The sequence below is a fragment of the Fukomys damarensis genome, unplaced genomic scaffold (genome assembly GCF_012274545.1).
Source record: "Fukomys damarensis isolate Sample0158 unplaced genomic scaffold, DMR_v1.0_HiC HiC_scaffold_12, whole genome shotgun sequence".
Classification (NCBI taxonomy): domain Eukaryota; kingdom Metazoa; phylum Chordata; class Mammalia; order Rodentia; family Bathyergidae; genus Fukomys; species Fukomys damarensis.
Genome location: NW_022900924.1, coordinates 14,180,270 through 14,187,203, shown reverse-complemented (window position 1 = coordinate 14,187,203; position 6,934 = coordinate 14,180,270). Strand labels below are relative to the sequence as shown.

At 56.3% G+C, this 6,934-nt stretch overlaps 1 long non-coding RNA gene across 1 annotated transcript; it reads left to right on the top strand.

Moving 5' to 3' along the window:
* Positions 1-315: 315 nt before the first annotated feature.
* LOC104848244 lies at positions 316-5,471 on the top strand. Its single transcript, XR_776362.1, has 3 exons — positions 316-570; positions 694-779; positions 5,455-5,471. It is a non-coding gene; the product is annotated as an uncharacterized LOC104848244 (long non-coding RNA).
* Positions 5,472-6,934: the final 1,463 nt, after the last annotated feature.

Here is a 6,934-nt window from a genome sequence, read left to right as displayed (position 1 = left end):
GCCCCCTCTTCAGCTCTCCACTGTCCCCCAAATCTCTGGCACGTGCAGAGTGAAAGTCATGTGTTTGCTGATTGAATAAGTGAATTCTTATTTGATTTCTGTTTTACACAACAGAATTAGAAATAAATCAGCAACAGGATAAGGCAGCATGGAGGGAGAAGATTGTGATTTCCTTTCGTGTGCGGTTTTTGTCCTAGACTTCCTTCAGTTGATCGATGAAGGACACAAGCCAGCCCACCCTGAGGTCAACAGGATCGATGAGGCCCTCCAGGCCGGCCTCGCTCACTCAGAAATGGAGAAGAGGTTGCTCACCGGTCCCACCCAAAGATTTGGGGATTTTGGCTTTCTCTGCAAGGCCATCTGTGGTTCCTGAACTTAAGAAAGGAAGGGGGTTAGGGTGACGGGAAAGTGGGGAGCTGGGGCTTCGAGAGCAGCTTTCCCACCATCTAGAGGGTGTCGCCTAACCTCCAGGCTGGATCTCGTTCTTGAACTGCTCACCTGGGAGTCAGATGCGGGATCACCACACTCTGAGCCTCCGTCCTTTGCCCGGACTCCACATCTGAGAAATGGGTTTGTTAAGAGTATTTCCCAGTCCCCAAGAGCACGACACTGTCCGGTCAGCCAGGACAGTAATCCGAGGGGTCAGGCATCATCTTCTCTGTGATGGCCTTTTTTTTTTTTTTTTTTTTTTAGGTGACAAAACCCCAGAGACGGAGACTTGGCTCAGGGTTACACAGCAGCTGACCACAGGACCAGGGCTGTAAAAGTCAGCGCTCACAGTAGGTTCACAGGAATGACCTGTTTTCTTTGCGGCTTTGTCCTGGGCGGTCGGGTCAGGGGGTCCATTTACCCCTTTCCCGGGCAGATCTGGAAACCGTTTTGTTCTTTGGCTTCTTGCTCTCCAATAAAGGCAACTGGTGGGTGGGTGGGGGTGAGGTCCTGGGGAAAGTGCGTGTGCGTGTGTGCGTGCGTGTGTGTGCGCGTGTGTGTGCGCGTGTGTGGAATCGATGCGGCCCAGACAGACCTTCACAAAGGGGCTGCAGGCAGGCGCCTCTGCTGCCCAGCCTCCGCCCCACCGCCCGCGGCGAATTAATTGAGCCCTGAAAGCTGGGGACGTTTAGCTTCCAGTTAATTAGTGAAAAAATGAATCAAGGCCCAGCGGCCTTGCACGCCCTTCGCAGCCTCCCCGGCGGGGCGCTCCCAGCCCGCGCTTCCCTCCGACGTCCCTGTCTCTCCTTCCGTCCCTTTCGACCTTGACCGTCCGCCCTTTCTGAGTCTTTTTGGGTCTCTCGCTTTGATCCCTGGACTTGGTGGTAGTTTCCTGTCCTCCTGGACGCCCTTCTCCAAAGCCTCCTCCCGGGTGCCCGCTCGGCCAGGCAGCATCCGGGACATCGACGCTGGGGACGCCGGGGATCCCAGGGCCCGGGGTGCAGAGGGCACGGAGCACCTGTTTGGGGACCTGGAGACCTCTCCAGCCTGGGGTGGCTTTGGGCGGGGCCCTCGGCTGAAGTAAGGGGAGCCCTCAGGCGAAGCACGGTGTTGCTGGGTGGACTCGGTAATCGGTATGCTGAGTGCTCCCCTTGAGCTCCGAGAACTAAGGAGACCCACAACACAAATTATTAAGCACCTGCTGTGTTCCCACGGTGTTACAGTTCCTTCCACTGCACCTCAGTCGCTTCCCGCTATCCCAGCCAGTGAAGATCCAGAGGGTTTAGTTTGTGGAGGCCCTGCATCGGCTGGTTTCCCCCAAACTACAGGTTCAGGGGACCCATGTTTTCCTGCCCTGGGCCTCCACCAAATCTTGAGGGACAGCGTGAGGGTCCCTAATCGCTCAGGCTGACCAACCTCTCTCACCAGTTGTTCGGATCTCTGCTCTCTTTCCCTGAACGCATATGGAATTCAGACTCCAAAGCTGAGGTCAGAATCTCCCCGTAGCTGCCCCACCTCACTGCTGTGCAGCAGCCAGCTGGGGCCAGCAGGATCCAAGCTGCAGAAGCAGCCCTCGGACGGTTCCTTGCCCTCTGCCCTGCCCACCACAGCCCTCCCAAGCCCCATTCCTGAGGTGCGGGCAGAGACCCCAGCGGATGCCTGGATGCCTCAGCGATGCCTGCGTCCTAAACAGTAGCAGCCAAGAGGCTGCTTGTCAGGGCCCAGTGGTGCCCACAACGCATTGGCTTTTCTTCCCTCCGATGGGAGGAGGCCTGGTGGGGCGCTGCGGTTGCTGTTCACTGCAGCCCTGCCTGGGGCCTGGTGAGCTTCCCACACTGCAGCCCAGTGCTTTGAGCCTCTGTTTCCCCACTGTTTTCAGATTAGGGAAGCAGCAGACACACAAGCTGGGGATGAGGAGCTTTGCCCGATGGCTTGGTGGGTAGCAGGGCCCGAGCTTTGTGTGTCCTGGAGACACACGAGTGTGGCTGCCTGCTTATCTGTCTCTCAGGGCAGGAAGGAGCCCTGTGGTGGCTCGCTTTCTACCCCAACAGCTGTGCTCTGTGGCCCTGTCCTCCCTAAGGGGGACCACAGGCCAGGGGCCTCAGCGGTGGCCTGGTGGCCTGTGGTGCGGATCTGCCAGGTGTCAGCCCGCAGGTGCACTCAGGTGTGAGCAAAAGTGCTCCTGTGTGCCTGTCTCCTTCACCGTGATCACTGCTAGTAAGGGTGCACCTGCATACCCAATGCATGGGCTGCAACGAAACAGCCTAAACCTAGGAGATGGCAGGTGAGAGCCTTGGAACTTTGTTTTCTGTTTGTTTTGTGACAAGGTCTCACTATGTAGTTTGGGCTGGTCTTCAACACACTGTGTAGTCCAGGCTGGCCTCAAATTCTAGGAAATCCTCCTGCCTCAGCCTCTCTTTTGCTGGGAGTACAGGTGTGCATGTACTGCCATGCTCAACAGAGCCTAGAAATTTTGGGTAGATCCGTAGCCTCTCTGAGCCTCAGTTCCCTTTTCTGAAAAATGGAATGACAAGCCCAGCCCTGTGGCCACTGCAAGAAGGCGGTGAGGTCATGCATAAGTGCTCTCCTGAGTCTGTGCTCAGGAACCTCTGGGCGTTTGGGTGTGGTCGGTGGTGTCCAGTGCTTGGGGCTTGGGTCTCTTTGATTTGGGGAGGTTTACAGAAGGAGCTCTCTTGCATCACATACACCTTCTGCAGACAGCCCGCAGGTAACTGGACACCACACCTCTGCGCACCCGCAGCTCCTTGGGATGGTGACCCAACTCGGGAGATGCGTGACCGACATGCCTGTGTGTGGTGTCACACAGGTGCTCAGGACGTTTCAGACTTCGGAGGCTTAGAGTGTGTGTGCGCGTGTGTGTGCGTGCACGTGTAGAAAGATGCAGTATAATACAGAGTGGGCACACAGACACACACACACACACACACACACACACGCACTCACACTTTCTTACAAAACTGCTGTGCACATATTTAGCCCTCTGTGGGCCAATGTCCCGAATCCCATGATCTCAGAAACTGCTAGGGGCCCCAAGGATTGAGTGCTCCCTCCCTCTTGAGACCAGGTGTCCTGACTGAGCTGCAGCCCTCTTAAGCAGGCTCACTCTCTGTCTCCCAGGTCCCCTGAATGAAGGGAAATAAATAACCAGGCCTTTGAGAGGAAAGAACTGTGGAGACCAGGTTCACCTGTGGGTCCTTCGTGCACCCTCCCCCCATGGACGAGGGGCTTCCGGCTCCCGAGCAGGCCTCTTGGTTCCCAGTGCGGTGAGGTCCATGGGTTTCCCACTCCCAGGGCTGGACTCAGCTGGCCAACTCCTATTAGGCAGCAGGAGCCCACTGTCCCTTCCCCAGGCCCACTGGCCACTCCAGGTCCTTGGGGGTGAGAGCGGCTGATCCCGCCTCCTCCGCGGAGAGCTGGGGGGGTTTGTGGGGAAGGTGAGAGGTGAGAAAGACAGGCAGACGGGGAGAAGAAAGCAGACAGTGTCAGGGAAAAGGAAGACAGAGGGGTGAGAGGGAGGAAGGAGAGAGCGGGGAGACAGAGGCCCACAGAGACCGGGAGAGGAGGAGAGAGGGACAGACACAGGGACAAAGACAGAGAGAGCGAAAGAAAGAGACAGAGGTATAGCTGCGTCTGGAGGTGCACGCCTGTAATCCCAGCACTGTGGGAGGCTGAGGCAGGAAGATCACAGTTCAAGCCCAGCCCAGGTAACATAGCAACATAGTAAGACCCTCTCTCAAAATAAAACATGAGAAAAAGGCTGGGGATGTGGCTCAGTGTGAAAGCCCTGGGTTTGAAAGCCCAGGGTTCAATCCCCAGTGCCACAAAAAACAAAGAAGAGAGAGCTCTAAGGGCAAGTAAGGGCAGAGAAAGTGGGGCATAAGGCACCCAGGGAAAGGCTTGGCCAAAACGAAACAGAAAAAGGCCCCAGGCTGTACCTAACCCTGCCTGAGGCCTCTGCCCAGGCTATCCAATGCGTTACTTAACCTATGCAGATTACCTGGCCTGGTATAAATGCCTCCTTTAAAGTCAGGATTGAACCTCTCAGCCTCTTGCTCCTGGGGCAGCCTCTAGCCCTGGGGGAATGTGTTTTGCAAAACCACATGAAGCATCAGATCCCAGCAACTGAGGAGAAGAGCCATCTTTTATTAGGGGTTTGCAGGGGATCCCTGCAGGGCCTCTGAAGGAAGGAGTGCTGGCTCCTTCGCGCTCCACTCGTTTCTCTTGCCATTGGCTTCCTAGTGAAGCCCTTCTCTACTCCCCCAGCACCTCCACACAGACCCACTAGGAAGGTCTACTAGGGGGAGCGGGGTTGACCCGGAAGGAGAAACAGAATTTCCCCTCGTGGTCCTCCATATTCCCAGAGTGCATTGGGCCAGGTGGGAGGGGCCACCAATTTCCTAAATGCCGAGCTAGAGAGTGAGGGGTGTGTGTATGGGGGGCGGATCCCAGCCCATCACTTTGGGAAAGCATATCTATATTTAACCAGGCAGAGAGGCAGTGAAAGATGAAGGTTTAGGTCCTAGAGCTGCTTGGTCCAAGTGAGGTTGCCCTCAGCTCAAAACCTCGGGACTACTTCAAATAAACCACAACTGGCAGTGTCTCCCTCCACCCCCACCCACGCCGGCCCCCCACTCAGCGCACGCACGCAGTCTGCCGGATAGGTATTTTAAAAGGGACGTCTTAATGGTAGCAAAGCAAAGCATTTCTTTTCCTTTTCTTCTCTGTTGTTGCAAAAGACTTCTGTTTGTTTTGCTTTAGCAAACAGCTGGTACTTTGTTATAAAAGAGTACTAAAAAAAAAAAAAAGAAAAAGAAAAATGCACCGAGAGAGCAGGCAGGCTCGACGCTGAGAATACACATCCGTGTGGATGTGTGCGTGCACACGTTTGTGCGTGTGTGTGTGTGTGTGTGTGTGTGTGTGTGAGAAGTGGGGCCTGCTTCAGGTGCAGAGACCTGGGAAGGGCCGGGCAGGAATGCATTGAGAGATTTACACCTGTCTCTACAGCTGCTGCCACCACGCTTTGGGCTGCCGGCTGCCTCTCCCCTGTCCTGCAGCCCAGCTCCTGCCCGCCCCGCCGGCCAGACGGGTGGAGACTGATAACACCCAGACGCCTCTGGAATCCGCTTGGCCCTCGTGGGCCAGGGGCAGCGCGCCCGCCCTGAGTTTCGTTGCCACCTCTGCGAGCCTGATGAAAGCCCCACTCATCCCAGCCCTTCAGGACGGGGACCCTGGCTGCCTCTCCCCTGTCCTGCAGCCCAGCTCCTGCCCGCCCCGCCGGCCAGACGGGTGGAGACTGATAACACCCAGACGCCTCTGGAATCCGCTTGGCCCTCGTGGGCCAGGGGCAGCGCGCCCGCCCTGAGTTTCGTTGCCACCTCTGCGAGCCTGATGAAAGCCCCACTCATCCCAGCCCTTCAGGACGGGGACCCTGGAGCCAGGGCTCTCAGAAGTGCTGCTTGACACCCGCGCCCGGAACTCCGAGTCCCGACTGCTCTCTGCCCTGGGCCCCCCTGCGGTCTGGGTGGGGCGCAGATCCCAGGCCACCGGCTGCCAGAGGGGACGCAGGGGGAGGCCCGGCCTGCGAACTGACAGGGTCCGGGGCAAGGACCTGGCCTCCATCGCTGGCTGGAAGTGAAAAGGGCCGGAGGAGGGGACATGTACCGCACTGACGGTTCAGTTCCTGAAACCATGTTTTAACCATTAACTCACTTTCTCAGAGACTTGGTCTGTGCAAAATGAAAACTTGTTTTGAGCGGGGGTCTCACCATGTATTCCAGGCTGGTCTCAACTCACTGCATAGCACAGGCCAGTGTCAAACTCCAGGCAATCCTCCTGCCTCAGCCTCCCGGGTGCTGAGATTATAGGCCTGTGGTGCCATGCTTGGCTTCTATTATTCTGCCTTACCAGAGCAGCCTCCCTTACACTGGAACATCCCTGGATTACTTATGTTACCTCATCCAAGGCCAGTGCAATGGAAAGAATTGTTACCCAGGCCAGTTTAAGGGTTCGTGTACATGTGTATTGTTTAAGATTCAGTACAGCCGTGACCTGTTTCAATTGCTTTCCATCAGAGGTTGGTTGTGTCCGCCCAGGGACAACTGTATCCTTGTTATAAATTGAACACATATCCCACTGCTCAGAAGTAGAAAGAGACCATAAAACAATAAGGGATTTAAATAAAGAGGTGTGGCCGGGAGCCACTCTGATCACAGGGCAGGCAGTTACCTATACAAAGGGACAGAGACAGGTGGCACTCACCTGAGACTGGCCCTGCAGGGCTGGACGACAAGGGGAGGAGCTTTGTTCTGGGCGGGGGGGGGGGACTTGGCCCCATAGATAAGTAGCTGGGCATGGCGGTGCATGCTTGTAATTCCAGCCCTTGGGAGGCTGAGGCAGGATTGCCACAAATTCAAGGCCAGCCTGGGCTATGTAGCAAGACCTTGTTTCAAAAAACAAACAAAGAAAACCATGTCCAGCTCTCACG